This window comes from Python bivittatus, unplaced genomic scaffold, assembly GCF_059951505.1.
Source record: "Python bivittatus isolate LINGU-HERP-01145 unplaced genomic scaffold, Pbiv_v1 ctg000350_np1212, whole genome shotgun sequence".
Lineage (NCBI taxonomy): Eukaryota > Metazoa > Chordata > Lepidosauria > Squamata > Pythonidae > Python > Python bivittatus.
Window position 1 is genome coordinate 13,373,626 of NW_028277074.1, and position 17,181 is coordinate 13,390,806.

Genomic DNA, 17,181 nt, shown 5'->3' on the forward strand with positions numbered 1-17,181 from the left:
TGAAATTAAAAGACGCTTGCTCCTTGGGAGGAAAGCTATGGCAAACCTAGATAGCATATTAAAAAGCAGAGATGTCACCTTGCCGACAAAGATCCGCATAGTCAAAGCTATGGTTTTTCCAGTAGTAATGTATGGCTGTGAGAGCTGGAGCATAAAGAAGGCTGAGCGCCGAAGAATTGATGCCTTTGAACTGTGGTGCTGGAGAAGACTCTTAAGAGTCCCCTGGACTGCTAGGAGGTCAACCCAGTCAATCTTAAAGGAAATCAACCCTGATTGCTCATTGGAAGGACTGATAATGAAGCTCAAGCTCAGATACTTTGGTCACCTAATGCGAAGAGAGGAGTCTTTGGAAAAGACCCTGATCCTGGGAAAGATTGAAGGCAAAAGGAGAAGAGGACACCAGAGGATGAGATGGTTAGAAAGCATCACTGAAGCAATGAGCATGAAACTGAGCAAACTCAGGGAGGCAGTGAAGGACAGGAAGGCCTGGCACAATATGGTTCATGCGGTCACGAAGAGTCGGACACGACTTAACGACTGAACAACAATGGATGACTAATAACAACATAAAGTTAAAATATATTTTAAAAGATCAGTGACAGAAACATAACAAGAAGGCCATAATGTGTCATCATTCAGGTAGCACAATATTGAAGTGTTTCAGATACCTTTCTGAAGAGCTGTGCTTTTATGGTTTTATAATAGAGAGGGGATTGTCCAAATGTCTGGGGGCAGACTGTTCCAGAGGCAGGGGCCATCACTGAGAACACTCAGCCACAGAGTCCATGTAAATTTTTGATTGATTGATTGAATATGTGCCCATCAAATTGTGTCAACTTTTAGCAACTACATATACAGATTTTCTCCATGATGATCTGCCTCTAACCTGGTCTTTCAGGTCTTCTAATAGTGCCCCTATCACTACAGTAACTGTGTTCATTCACCTTGCTGCTGGTTATCCTCTTGTCTTTCCTTCCACCTTTCCCAACATTAGAGCCTTCTCCAGAGAGCTAGGTCTTCACATAACGTGTCGAAAGTTGGATAATTTGAGTCTGGTCATTTGTGCCTTGACTGAGAACTCTGGGTTGATTTGTTCAATGATCCATTTTTTTGTTGTTTTGGCTCTCCTCAGTATTCTTACTGTAGGAGTCTTCTCCAACACCAAAGTTCAAAAGTGTCAATACTGTTTCTATCCTGTTTCTTCAAAGTCCATTTTTTGCTTACATAGAGCATCACAGGGAATTCCATTGCTTGCGCTATTCTGATTTTTGTAGCTATAGACACATCATGGCATCTGAATATCTTTTCCAAGGCTTTCATGGCTGCTCTACCAAATGCTAGACTCCCACATATTTCTCGACTGCTTGTTCCTTTACTGCTGATGGTTGTTCCTAAAAGGCAGAAGCTATCTACCACTTCAATAATGTCATTATCAGTTCTAAGGCTGGTTGTTGTACCTGTTGTCATTAGTTTAGTCTTTTTTATATTTAATTTCAATCCCATTTTTTTCTCTAGCTTCTTGACTTTTATTACTAGACCTTGCAGATCCTTTGCATTTTTGCTATTAGTGTCATCAGCATAGAGCAGGTGGTTGATGTTTCTTCCTCCAGTTTTAAAACCATACTCATCTTCTTCCAATCCAGCTTCCCATAATATATGTTCAGCATATAGGTTGAATAAATAAGGGGACAGTATACAGCCTTGTCTCACTCCAAGCACTCTCTACTAGATCTTACCAGGTAGGCAGATTCAACTCAGAGAAGACAATTCTGGAGCCAGTAAGCCATATAGTGCTTTATAGGTGATAACCACCACCTTTAATTGTATCCAGAAGCTGACTGGTAATCAGCAGTGTTACATGGATGAACCTACTTGGGCAGTTGCATGCTAAACCAGCAGCTCCATATTTTTCTTGTTCACATCTTTTTTATAAGCTCCATTTTTGCTTATATGCCTACATTTACCATAATAGTATTTTTAGACGAAACATCATGTGTGTGTGTGTGCATGTGACTGTCTGTCCCTTCCCTTCACCCCAGATTTTCCATTCATGCAAAATATCACTTTCTTTGATTAATGAAAAGCCTTTATGAAGTTAGTTGCTGAGATCAGCAGTAACTGGAACCCATAGCCACACTGCATCTTTCAGTCATGCTGGAAAAGGCCAATACATTCTCGCTGCCTGTGCTACTTGTTAAATTTAGTGCAATACATTGAAAATAATGAATAAAAGCAGTAGGCCGTTACTGGCTGACTGGCAGAGGAGGCACAGAGCAGCCAGACTCCCCTGAGGCCCAAAGAAGGCTTAAGAGTGTGACAGACTGAATCAAGGGACTCCCTAAGCACCACAGTTCAGCTTGTCTCCCTTCATTTCCTTTTTTCCATAGACTTCAGAGGAAATGAAGGGAGATGAGGCAATGTTCAGAATTAAAAACACCACACTTGCATAGAAATATCATCAGCTACGTGATCTCTCACAGCAAAGTTTGTTTGAAAAAGGTGCATATACCTGAGCATATGAACCATTCTGTTTATGACAAATTGGTGAGAAATTTAGAGAGGCTTATTGTTTAAATGAACAGTCATATGTAGAGGAATACACAGACCGATTTCACCAAAAATTAATCCAACACTTTTCTTTGATAAGAAAGGATTGTATGAAATGACAATTTTTCCTGCAATGCACATTTATACAGGAACATATACTCACTTTACATCCAGTTGTTTTATTACTATTAAGGTTGGTTGCACAGTCAGCCAGATGTTTAGACTTGATTTGGCATTTTTGTCCACCTAATGAATTAAAATAACCCATTTTGATGTTAGTGAAAAGTCTTTGAAGCAATCATGACATTCTGAACAGCACTGTATATCCTATTTACTGTATATGTGTATTTCCTTCTCACATGCTGTCTGTCTCTGATTCTTTGTGCTGGGTTCCTTGGCTCAGGATTTCCCTACCCACAAAGTTTGTGGATAGGGAAATACACAAAGTTTACCCAATGCTTGCAACTGGGGAAAAAAATAACAATAAACAACAAAACTATTTTCCTGGGTTTTGGCCTGCAGTTTCTTATTGCTGTCTCATTATTTCATTGCATTTTACTATTATTTTTTAAGTGTTCAAACTTCCTGCAACTCATCTTGAATATTTTATTAAAATGTGGAATATCTGTGTGTGTGTTTGTGTACAATATAGATTCACATAAATAAAATGGGTGTTGGAGAAGATGCTCTTGAGATATCACATTATAACTTACTCATAGTCTTCCCTTCTGAAATCATACACAGGGTTTAAAAGTAGCCATTCAAGATTGGAATGCAGATATTTAATATGTATATTTAATTTTTGAGGTGTCAAGAGAAAAAATAAATTCCTTTTACTGCTGCCATCCAGGTCTCAAATTACAAAGATTTATTAAACATGAAATCCCAAATCCATTTAAAAGCTTCGCTTTACTCTGCAAGCCAGCAAGTAAAATAGCCAACCAACCAACCACCAAAAAGCTAGCTTTCCTTGATGCATACCCATATGTGGCCCTACAAAAATTATACATTCTTATTCCCAATTATTAATATAATAGCAAGTGGTATCAGTAGCCAGAACAAATAATACATAACATAATCATTTGTTGACTGAAGGTTGGCAATTGAATGAATAAATGAAATGATCATGTTATATCCAGTTCTACCATACAGAAGACTACATGTACAAGGGCCACTCCCTTCTCTCTCCTGCCAATATAGACTTCACAGGTTGTGTGGGTCTGGTTTTTCACTCTGGCCACCAAAAGGGATCTAGCTTGTCATTGGAGGGTATATAAGTTGTTGTTCAGTGGAAAGCAACTGGACCAGTCATCCTTTCTCTGCCCAACATAATTCACAGGGTTGTTAATAGGAGGAAATGAAAGAAGGGAGCATTATCTATGCCAGCAGCAGCTCCTGAAGAAGAGATAGAATGTAAGTCTCGTAACCAAGCAAGCAAGCAAGCAAGCAAGCAAGCAAGCAAGTAAATCCTTTCCTGGATGTTCAGGGACTCTTAACAAAAGCTTTGGATATGGCACAGGACATTGGAGGTGGAAGTGGAAATTGTTCAAAGGTGTTCAAACAATTTCAGTATGTTGGACTGTCTCTGAACAGTTTTCCACTTATGGACAATATGCAAATTTCTCTTCCCCCTACACCTCCCTGCATCATATCCAAAACTTTCATAAATGAACATGCAGCATTGAACATAACCCAAGAATTAAAAATATACCATTTAACTTTGTAATCTCTTTTTAAATCACTTCTAGCAAACAGAGTCAAACAGGTTCTGACTCTATTACTCATTACTAATAGACCAAAATATCTGGAGAGTCTCAGATTACCTTCCCCTGAATTAAGGGATATACAGCCTGTAGCCTTCCTCAAAGCTTGAGATTCAACCCCCAGAGTGTCTCTAAAAGTTTACACCAAATGGTTACTTTTAATACGATAAAAGGTTATGATTATTTAATACATCAAAGTGTACTGATATAATCTATTAATTTAATGTAAATAAATAAATTGAATCCAGTTTGGTTTTGGCCTGCCAATTTCTTTATCCTGGTCTCATTCATTTTTGAAAAGTGACCTACAGCATGCCAATCAAAGGCCAAGTGCAGGCTCAAACTAAAATATACTACATATTCTGCAACATGGAGATCTGTGCAACAATCTGTAAACAGTTGTTGCAGGCAAAGACTTTAAAGAGGAATAAAAAGTTATCCTGAGAAAAGATGTGACTTGGCTTGCTTTGGAATTTGTAGGTAAAGAATCCAAAATATGGAAGTTTCTATTTGCCCCAGGGTCTACAGGACACAGAGTCTGATATATGAAGTAGACTTTTATTTCTTTCTCCAGTTGCTCAGGTATTGTAGCTCCATTATACAGGTAGTCCCCAGGTTAAGAATACCCGGTTTAAGGATGACCCATGGTTAAGAACAGAGCCTACTGTAACAAAATTCGAGTTAAATACACAATGGAGGGAGTTAATTACACAATAATAGTTATATAGTGTTATACAATAATAGTGTTCCAGCTTAGATATAAATTCAACTTAAGGACAGCCCTTGGGAATGAAACTTGTTCTTAAAATGGGAACTACCTGTAGGCAATTAATGAGATTGCTCTTCGTAAATGTAATAGGTAAGTATTGACATGGCATGATATTTAAGTTGGGAGTGTGGATGCTCACCAGATTTTCATTAAACTTCTGTAGATTTTGGGATTATACAATTATATTTTTTAAAAATGTAATACATCCAATTATTTTAATTGTTCTGGTAATTTTAAAATAAAACTCTATCCATTCTGGTTGTAATTATTCTTTCCTAAGAATGAATTTTTCTTTGCTTCTGAAGCAGCATAGCATTTTCCAGTGAATTCCCTCTGTGTGTCCTGCTATAAGGATTTCCGCTTACTTTGTAGTTTGAGCAAGTGGGCAACTAAATAAAATTCATTAAGTGCAAATCAGGGCTAATTCAGCTACCAGGACAGGGAACACATCTTAATTTCAAGCTACAAAAACAGGAGCTTTTAAGGGAAAAAAGAAGCCTGATGCAGGAACCCTTCCTATCCAGGTCTTTTGGGAGTGGTAGTGGAGGGCATGTCAATAGACTCATAAAGGTGTCACATTTTTGTAAACAGGTGGCAGGATCACCTCAGTCCTGCCAGCATTTTGCTACTGTTGACCCCTTTCACTGCCTTTATGCACTTATTTGCCATAAGTTAACAGAGGGATTATCAATAACCGGTAACATTAAAGGCATACACTAAATCCCATTCAAACTGCAGAAGCTTAATGGCATTATTTATTAGAATTTTATGAGCGTAAATCTGGCTGTGCATTTTCAGATTAGCTTAGGCCATGTTTCTTTTTTAAAGAAGATACAGCAAAAAGCCATTATGGTTCAATGGTTATCATGTCAGACTTGGAGACAGATTTACATTCCCAGTCATTTTATCCAAATCAATGGGTAATTCAATACCCATTTCACCCAATTTGTTCAAGAGGGATCAAATATGTTTCAGCAGTTTGTGGGGTGAAGTTCATGTTTAACTTTGGCAAACACACCCTTTCCCCCTAAATCTTGGCACATTGTCAGTTGTAATGAGAATGGCACCATTTTGAATTCTACCTAATACCTCCCACCAACAAAACAAACAAGCGATAACATTAGATAACATTTTGGCAAGTATCTTCTTTGGGGTGATGAAAAAATTTTCTAAGAAATCTCAATCCTCACTTGCCACAAGGTAAGTGGAGGAAATTATTATCAGATCTTTGCATATTTCTCACTGTATTTACCTCATGATGTCTCCCAACAGAATTATATAGGCCAGCAGTCAGATTAAATGGCAGTGAGGACAAATGATGCTGAAAGTAATAACGTTAGAGCAAGAACAGTAGGAGTAAGATTTGTTCCTTTGATAGAGACTAATGAGCACCAACAGTATTGAAACATACGCATGATGAGAAAACAACTGAAAACAGATCAGCCTTTCAATATGCATAAAGAAATATATCACTTTCTGTTCAGTCTTAGGAATAACAACAAAAACCTATATGGCCTTTTATGATTTAAAAACACTCTTTTGCCTATATCCCATGGGAGGTTCTTACTGAATAACCATTTATTAGTACTGTTTGCTTTGACATTTCTGACAACATTTAGTTAGAGATGGCTCAGTATATTTCTGATTCATATCAGGGTTGTACACATGCATTCATAAATCCTTTCCAATGTATGCAATTCCTAAATGCAAAATGCATGTTATAGATACCTGTATGTTTTTGAGTTGAGAAATTTGTCATAACATTCAATGAAGTGAAAAATTCAAAAGATAATTATGATAGTGTTCTCATATTAGTCAAAGATCTGATTGAATCTCATCAAAACTGAAATCAGATAAAGTCCTCATTAGAAGAAATCATATGATAGAAATTTTCTAACACAATTCAGTAGCTTGGATATTCAAGAATCAGCATTATTCTTAAAAAAAAACATAAATGGAAAATAAAATGTAAATAATAATATGAATTCTAAATCCATGTTATAGTGCAGTATTTATTTACAAGAGTAGATGAAGTATAAACCAAGTTTATTAATTTTTTCCTTTTTTTTAATGAATTGAATCCAGGCTGTTAATTGAATCTAGGTCACTGAGATGGAATAAGCTACTCATAATTTCATGAACAATCTTATGGTTTGCTTGCAACTCTCAAGAATGGAACACTCTGACAACTAAAATCTGCACTTTGCTGGCAACAGAGTGGCTCCACTGAAGCTTTACCTATTACTTTGCTTCTGTTTTTGTTTTAACTCTTTCCTGTTCTTTTGACTATTTCTGCTTTACCTTTTCTTTTTCTTTTTAAATGGAAAATAGCAATTCCTCCTAATGTAAGTAATATAAGTAAAAGTGGGGAAAATATTTATATTATTTGGCTAATCTTTGACCATCTCCATAGCCATTACATGTCTTCTAGGACTTCCTGTACAGTAGTCTAATTTCAGAGAGATTCCCTCCAAATCAAGAACAACTGAATATGGACAGTCAGTGAAAACAGAGATCTGGAATTTGAATGTGGTCGTTCCTAATTATTTCTTAAGTTCAGATATGATATAGTTGCTTATACATTTCTTCATACTGGAAGCTGAAGCAGAGGACCTCATTTTCAACTAAGTTTAGAGAAAGGCTGTTCAAGCATTCACTATTTAATGTGTTTGAATCTGCAAAACATGTGGAATCCATTTCAAAAGAAACTTAATAGTAATATAAGGATAGCTAGGAGTATCTTAGATGCCTCTTCTGTAATCAATTATGGACTATAAAATTTAACAAAGCCATGATGTCTGCTTTTTAGAAATGTCTTAAATCAATCAGACATCATTATTAAACAATATTGATTGGATTCAAGGATGTAAAAGCTTCAATATTTGCATCAAATTTGGCAGCTAGGATTTAAGGAAGCAAGCATAAGCATCACAATATGCTGGGAAGGGGGGATCAAATGGATGCCTGCCTTGTTTCACTTTCCCTCCTAATATCAGTATCATGGATGAAACCATAGAATCAGATATACACCTATTCCCCTGCCCCAACCTCACTCCCACACATAATCATGCACACACAACGTAGTAAGTAATAGCTTCTGTGAAACTGAGACACAGTGCAGGAAGAAAAAGTTGGAATCCCTTTTCCAGCTCTTCCACAGCAGCTCCTCTTTTAAAAATAAAACATATGTACGTTTTTAAGGGAGGCCTGTTTCTTATTCAGTAGCTATTCCTGATTTTGAGAAACTATCCCCCAAGGGGACCTTCTAGCTATAGAGTCTCTCCTTATTTTTTAATTTCTAGCCACAGTGCTTTAACTAATTCTGCTGCCAACTATCCAACCAGCAGAGGGCACTAAGGGGTGTTTTCAGCACCACACAAGACCAATAAGATCCCAAGATACACTTCTAGTACAGCTTTATTTTGTTATTTCCATTAAACAATAATCATATAGGTCTACAGACAGTTTTACATAGATGCATAAACACACAAGCAGAACTAATAACTGCAGTGGAATGAAGAGGTGGTGAATAGACCGGCTTTTTATAATTCCTCTCCAGACAAGGAGAGGACTTGAGGTCACCCACAGGTGCTCCAGACAGTTGCTCCTTATGAGGACACCATAAGACAGTGGTTTCCAGTGGGTTTAGAACTTTGGGACATGAGGGAATAACCATATTTTTGCTCAAACCATGGTCGGTGCCTTCAAAAGAACACTGGGTGCGCATACTTCCTTTTCTAATCACTTTCAGAAATTGCTTATTAACTGTTTTTCAGCTATTAGGAACCTTTGGATTGACAAGTTTTATAGCACCCAGATTTTGAAATTATTTATAAAATCCATCCTGTGGGAAAATGCTGTTGGTTTGAATTGTAGAGGAAGGAGAAGGAGAAGGAGAAGGAGAAGGAGAAGGAGAAGGAGAAGGAGAAGGAGAAGGAGAAGGAGAAGGAGAGGAAGAGGAAGAGGAAGAGGAAGAGGAAGAGGAAGAAAGGATGAAACTTTGAAGCTTGGACACTAGAGAAAACCAGAAGGAACTAAAGATTACAATTAAAGATCTGAAAGTGAATTTTAAAATGATAGGCTACAAGAATGATATGGAAAAAGATGCTACGTTGGACATACTAAAGAATCAGATGATGTTTTAATAATTAAAAGGAATATGCAAATAATACAGATAGATCATTTTCCTATATTGGATTTACAAAAAAGGCTTGATAAAGCTTTGAAGAATTTTGTGAGAAGTGACAAAGAAAAAATGAAAAGAAATCAAGTTCTAGGACATTATTTGAAGGGATTAAAGATCAAGATGATTAAAAGTAAAAGGTAGGAATATAAAGTTGGTTTATTTGATCAAGGTTAAAATAGATATATTGTTATCTCTGGTAATCCTTAATGGACTTTTGCTGATCAGGATTGAATGATGAGGCTTTAAGGATTTGTTTATAGATAAGAAATGGGATATGGGAAGAAGAGATCATTTGTTGTGTTTCAAGAGAAGGTGATAAGTTACCAAAATTGTTTATACTTGTGATAAAGGGAGAAGACATTTCTTTATATATTTCTTTTCTTTTCTTTACCATATTCTTATTTTTTATTTCTTTTCTATTTTTCTATTTTTTTTCATTTCTGAACTTTCTATTATTTCTTTTTATTCTTTTATTTCTTTTAGTTTGTATTAGTTTTTATCTTTTTAATTGTAACTTTTAATAAATTTACAATAAAAAAGAATATACACAGTAGTAACTATTGAACTTAGTGGGTTGGGATCTTGGGTCCAGAGGCTTGCTCAGAATGTTCATCATTAAACCCAACAATTTCCTTCAAGGAGTAATACATTTTAAGCCGTATATACAAAGACATAGTAGATACATAGTACAGTCCAACTGTTACCACTACCCCCTTGGCAAGAAATGTGCCCTCTTTTTCAGGTACAACTGCCTTGCAAAAAAATATCACTTCCAGTGGCTTGAACATTTTTGGATCTCCTCCAGATTCAGACAGCTACTTGTCAGCAATTTGGCTCTGCCAGTCCTAATCCTCTCCCTAGTCATTATAAACTGGACACTCCTTGTCTACTTGGCCTCAGTCCTGAGTCAGCAGCTGACACACTAGCTGATTCCCTTCACCAGGAAATATTTCTATCACTAGTTCTGCTAATTGAAAAAACTTTGTTTTTTGTTTTCTTAAGTTGCCTCTGATTCCAGAGTATTTTTTTCTGACTTTAACTCATCATGTCCTTATACCCTTGCTCTCAAGTAATCTTTCTATTTTTCCTTAAATATCTACTGTCTTTTTATCTCCTCAAGTAGTCTTGCTAAGCTAACCACTTCCTTTTCTTTTCCCCAGCCATTTCTTCCAAGCTTAGTCTCTCTGAGTCAAGCAGAGTCTCTAGGTATGAGTTTGTGCACCCACAACAGCACATGTTTGATACCTTCTCCCCAAACATTAGATTTTGTTACTTCGAGTCTTTGGGAGACACCCCTTCCTTTGGGAAGATCCTCAATTTTGTTTTCTTTGTTGGTTCTACTCTGCTTGCTAAGAAGCTCCTTATCTTATCCTGTAATCTAAATTACCCTATTTCCCTATTCACCTTTACATCTTCTTTTCTCTGTTCTGACTATTACAAACCAGCACCTAGATCCCTAGAATCCATATTATTTTACTGCTTCTCAGGGCAAACCTCTATCAGTTTGCCCGTTTACTTATTTCCCCAACTTCACTGAAACCCCACTGGATTATCCATAGAAAAACCTGATGACTGATGTCCATGTTAAATTTAGTTTAAGCATGAAACCATTTATTCTAATATAGCTTTGGGCCTTCTTGCTAAATATCACTTTGCTTGCACTTTGACCCTATGCTGAAAACTGGCAAGGATGTAAAAATCTCTTCACTTGAAGTTGTTTAATCTGGTTTCACTGGGTAAATTTCAGGTTTGGTTTAGAAACTGCAAAGGAATGAGTAATCATGAGGAGATGCTGATATGGCTGTGGAACATAATTGACCCCTCTACTTTAGGGACTGAAACAGATATTAGAACCTTTTCTCTAAGATTTGAAAGAAAGAGTAATGACATATAGCAATAAATTTCACTATTAAGGAAACATCAAAATAAGTACTGTCTATCTTGGAAAAATCAGCAGCTTGTTTCTTCTAAGTAAGGGTTAAGATTAAGGAAATAATTTACACTATTTAATAAAATGTTGCTTGTCAAGTAGGAGAACAATATTATATTACATTCCTTAGGTAAAATATGCTTAATTATGGCTCATGCTATGAAAGTGGGTCTTTCCCAGCTTAATCTCAGTAGCTTTTCTCTAAAATCAGGTTTCTATACCTTTCATTCCAGCTAGTACTTCACCACCAGAATCATACGGTGTTCATGCTTTATTGCAAAAGTTTGACATGCATTGAAATGAATCTGCACAGAAGCCCCTTATAAACTTTACCATTCAATATTTGTCAGGAATGGTTTAATTTTCACTGCTGCACTGCAAAGGAGGTTGGACTTGATCTAAGATGTATACAGATGTATATACTTGTATATACATATGTACACTCAGCTCTGACCGCACACTTGTAAAGGATTGTAAAGGATCAAAACAACTCTATCTGATTTGGCTAAGGCTTATATAACAGTAACAATAAATCAATGCTACCAATTCACAGATATTTGTTTAAATTACAAATAACTACTGAAGCGCATGCATGTATATATGCATTCAATTAATGCTTTGGTGAATCTTCAAAGGAGTTCACACATTTACAAAAAACCTGTATACTTTACATTTATCATCTGTGATTATCCCTAATTTTAGAACTTCTCATTTGGCATCTTTCTGGGAAAGAATTAAGATTGCGTATTTTAACCATTTATTTAATTATTTTATTTAAGGAAGCTTAAGAAAACCTCAAGTACATACATCAGCCCGCCCCTTCAGATCTCACAAAGAAAGCACACTGCGGGTACCATTGGCTAGGGACCTGCATTTGGCGGTCCCAGGAGATGTGCCTTCTCTGCTGTGGCACCCGCCTTATGGAACATCCTTCCTCCTGAGATTAGATTAGTGCCATCCATTTTGCTATTCCAAAAGGCCCTCAAGACCTGGTTATGTTATCAGGCCTGGGGCTCCCAGGGAACCAGAGACCTGGTTAGATGGCTCCATTGCTGAGGGGTCCATTTTTATTCTTCCTTCCTGTATGGTTTGTATTTTTGTTTTTTTTATGGTATTTATCAATGTGCTTTTTAAATATTTCTTCTGTTGTTTTTATCTGTCTTTTTATCTGATTGTTGCATGCTGTCCAGAGTCACTTCAGTGACATGGACAGCTATATAAATTTGCTTAATAAATAAATAAATAGACCTAAAACCTCTTCGTTATTCAAATAATCTATTTGACAATCAACATGGCTAACATTAATTTGCATGATCCCATGCAATTTAGCTTTCTGCTTAAATTATTCTAGTTTATGTCTATCTGTGTGTGTTTGCATGGTTGTATGTGTGTGCGTGTTTGAAATATTGTATTGAGGTTAAGGTTAGTTCAAGAGTCAACAAAAGAGAAGCTGACTTTTCTTTTTCTACTTCCTTTTGCAGTAACATTTTAAAACTTATATCTCAGTTGCAGTTGTTGTTGTTGCTGACAAATTTTTTAGAGGTTAACAGTACCTCACAGACATTATCTGGACTGTGAAGCTAAGCAGGGTCTGGTTCATGACTGTATGGGAAGCAAGATTAGACAAGATTGGGAAGTTGGAAAGAAAATCCAGGATGAAACTAATGGCAAATCACTTCTGTAAAGAAGAATTACATGGATATGCACATGAAGTCACCAAGAGTTTTGACTGAAGGGAGATTTTATTTCATCATCATCATCATCATCATCATCATCATCATCATCATCGCTTTTTAGAATTATCTTTATCATCAAATTGCTATTATTTTTATTATTTAAAGTATTTTTCCCAAATATTTATTTATTTATTTGATTGATTGATTTATGTAGCCACCCATCTCAAATACATAACTCTGGGTGGCTTACAATATTAAAATATTGTAAAATCTTGTGACAACTTTGTCTTTGATAAATGTATTGGCACAAAAGATATATTCTGACTGCCTGGGAGAACATTTTGCTGAGCTTCTGATTTAGTGCCAATTTCTATGACCGATGAGAGATGTATAACTTTTTATGAGCATTTTTCTCAAACAAATTCTCCTACTAAGCAGTTAAGGCTTGCTATAGAAAGCTGAAATACATGGCCCATTTTCAACAAGAAATGTGTTCAGTTATTTAATTCCAGTTAATCTATTTGGCTTTTACTTGTTGAAGGGACTTTTTTGTTAATAGACAACACATTTTAAATTTCATAGGATGATGGGAGGACTTATCACTTGAAGCATTATATTATGGAAAAAATACAGAAGGATCTGTCATTAGCAGGAATTTGAGATTTCTCAAATAGACCACCATCTTGATGGTGCAATAGCATTCAGAAGCAGAGCTATACTGTTTTAGAATTACCAGTAAACTTTATTTACATCATGCCATTTTAAAAATAATTTGAACAATTGAATTTGTTTTATTTCATAGTATCACACAATATGAGAGTATTTTATTCTTTGATACTGAGAGAAGAGGGGAAGGCAGGAAGGCAGGAAGGCAGGAAGGCAGGAAGGCAGGAAGGCAGGAAGGCAGGAAGGCAGGAGGGAAGGAAGGAAGGAAGGAAGGAAGGAAGGAAGGAAGGAAGGAAGGAAGGAAGGAAGGAAGGAAGGAAGGAAGGAAGGAAGGAAAGAAGGGACATGAAAAGGGTAAATGACATTATGGCACAGCTGAAAATTAAATGGTCAGTTTTTTAAAACTTCCTTGCTGATATCCTTATAGATATCTATTAATTTATAATGTATTATGTTTTTATCCCAGAAGCATAATACTTTTGTCACACTTTTATATCAGCAATGTGTTAAAGAAACAAAGCCAGACATTCAAAAGCTATTGCATTATGAATGCATACATTCTTTCTATAGGGCACATTAGGTTTTGTATTTAAACCTAGAATAGGGAAGTTGTGGGGCCTAGAAATCATGCTAAAATACAATTCCTAGCAGTTTTCATCAGCATGGCCAATGTTGAGCGATGCTGAGAATTCTACGCAGCAATGTTTGAAGGGCTTTAGGCCTCCCATGCCTGATTTAAAACCATTTTATGGAAAGTGTGACTTTGATGAAATGCTCTTGATGGTTAGCTATTTTCTTTATGCAGCAATAGCTTTACATCTCAAAAGCCTAAGGGAATTTTCAAGTTCATAGAAGCCAGCATTTCTCTTGAAGAAATAAATTGGAGATACAGTAAATAAGTTTTCTTTTCCTGCACCTGGAAAAGATGGATTATCAAGGAGAAAAAGTTCAAATTAAAAGACAAGGATAGGAATGAAAGGCAAGAGAGGAAAGTTATATATGTAAAAGGGTCAAATTGCTAATTTAATTTTTTGATGTGCTAAGAATTGTTGCATCCTGCTGGGATGAAAATTGTTGCAGTATATCCTATTCTTCTGTGGTAACTGCAATTTTAATAGCAGTAAAAGAAGAATATGGGAGAATCAAATGGAGGATTTCTTCTCTTAGATTTAATAAGGCCTAGTATCCTTTTTAATAGAACAGTATAAGAGTTAAATAGCTGGAATAGTTACATTCATGTAAGAGGGCCAGAAAAGGATAGATGTTGCAGGCCCCCAGTATAGAGAATAAACTAGAAGAATGGGTCATCTCCAGCCAGCAGCCTCAAAGTGAGGGATGCTAGAAGTTGCATTTCAGCAACATCTGGAAGACCAAACTTCCCTTTCCTACATTATTTTCATCCCGAGTGCTGTAAGGTCCTGCTGATAAAGAGGAGATTCATGAGCGGGCTAAAGATTGGATTCTTCCACTTATTCAGTATGTGCCAAGGCTCTGATATAAGGATCTCAGACTGATGATCTGATAAAACTGTTCATCCTGGATGGGGAGAGAGAGACAAAGAGAATCTAATATTGCTTGCACTAGGCAAATGAAATAACTCTGATCAAACAAATTTCTATTTTTTTCCTCTCTGTTAGTATGTGAATATGTATGCATGTACTTTACTTGATTAGAATGTACTTGATTAAAGGAAGTATTTCTAATATAAAAGTGTCTATGGATAATTCTGACCACACAGACATTCACAGATATTCATCCCATGGATATTTCTGAGAAGTAAATTTCAATGCATCCAGTAGAACAACTCAAAAAGAGCAGCCTAACCAGATCTATCATTTAAAACAAACATGTGTATGGGACTAAGAGATAGCCTGCATACATTACAGCTCCCATCCTCCCTGAATTTCTAAATGTTCTAATTTGAGGGCAGGGGGCAGGAGGAAAGGTTTTCCATAGTAGCAAAAAGAGACAAGTGAAATGAAAGTCAGAAATGTGTTTATATGAAGGTATCCACTTTCTTGGAATTTGTGACCCTAAGATAGTAAATTTTCTCTGCCTAAGCATATTGAACAATAAATATTTGAAATCTGTTTCAGGTATGAATGGCATGTAAAACATTGTAACAGTATAATTAACTTTGTTGCAAATTAAGCTCATATTGATTGTGTTGAGCAGGGCATCCATATGTATTGACCTAAGTGGTAAATATTGATTTATGCCAAAGCAGAGATTAATATTTACCTCAAAGATCAATACATTTTGATGTCATCTGAAATTAAAGTCAATATGCATTTTGTTAGAACATTGTGAATATGTTCAAGAAGAAATATCTATAATCATCCTTCTGAAAATGAACCTCTTAAGAGGGTTTTTCTTCTTATCCTTTTAACTATGGGACTGAAGTTAGAAGGTTTATTTCATATGATTAGAAGCTGCTTTGGTCAGGCTCCAGACCATCCCAGAGCCAAACATTCCAAAACAATTGTTTCCCATTCCCATTCCCACTCCCCATCCTCAAAGCATTTGGATGGAGGACATGGACATAGACTAAATGTATTTAGGTTTCCTTAGCCAATTCAGAAACCACAATTTTTCTTCTCAGCCAAAATCTGGAAAATATGTTCAAATGGATGAAATTAGAAAGACTTAAACTGAATCTTGGTAAAGCAAATGAGTTGATGAGGAAGGAGCATGTCTGATAATCTTTGGTGTTTCTTTGCTTGTTAAGAAACATGTGTATAACTTATTAAAAGAAAAAGGGTGGCATACTTTTAGCACTATAGATCTAAAGGGGCAACTCCAGTGTATACTGAGTGGCACATGAAGCCACTCAGGCCTGAGATTATTTTGGTCAACACTGAGGTAGAACTCTGAGAGAAGCCTTCTTTTCTAGCACTGGCTCAGAGAGGTTTGATACCATGCAAACTGTTTAACTGATGTGATTCAAGGGCCTCTTTTCTTCAGTAAAGCAAATCACATTCCATACAAAGAAGTTTACTGAAATTAAAGTTAAACTACTTTGCTTTGGATGGGCTTACAGCAGAACTGGTCTTTTATGTATCCAAAGTTTAGTCTTTGCTAGTTGGTTTATTTACTGAGGATCCTGATTTGGATTAAGATTACAGTCTGGGAAGGTTTAACTTTCTTCCTACTTTCATCATTCCAGAAATATATTCTCATACCCAATTTTTTAAAATAAGTAACTAACTAACTAACTAACTAACTAACTAACTTCAAATGCCATGTGCTTACATTACTGGAAAACACATACACAAAAAGTTAAATGCTGGTGGATGGAATTGAAGATTGAAATTATGCAAAATCCTTTGATGAGGAAAACAGTGTCATATTCATTGTACAAAGTGTGAAGGCAAATCAGGATTTGTCAATAACAGATAAATGACTCACCACTAGGGCAGTGTTGGTACTTTCCGAATTATGATTGGAGGCATCCAGGAAATAGGACATTTCCACCAGGCCAGAAGCATTATAGATTAGACTGGCAATATCTTCATTGAGATATCCTAGAAATGAGCAAAGCCAGAGATAGTTCATATTGTCTGTTGCCTGAAATTTAAGGGGAAACAGCAGCACTTTAAGTCTCTAGAAAACTTATGACATGTAAGCAAAACAGTTTAAATATT

The 17,181-nt window shown here is 36.1% G+C and overlaps 2 long non-coding RNA genes across 11 annotated transcripts in view; both read left to right on the top strand.

Moving 5' to 3' along the window:
• The window catches only part of LOC112541239 (uncharacterized), a 260,594-nt gene that overhangs the window by 218,401 nt on the left and 25,012 nt on the right, over positions 1–17,181 (top strand). The window lies entirely within an intron of this gene.
• Positions 9,039–13,219, top strand: LOC148215121 (uncharacterized). Its single transcript, XR_015796784.1, has 3 exons — positions 9,039–9,402; positions 10,426–10,471; positions 12,677–13,219. It is a non-coding gene; the product is annotated as an uncharacterized LOC148215121 (long non-coding RNA).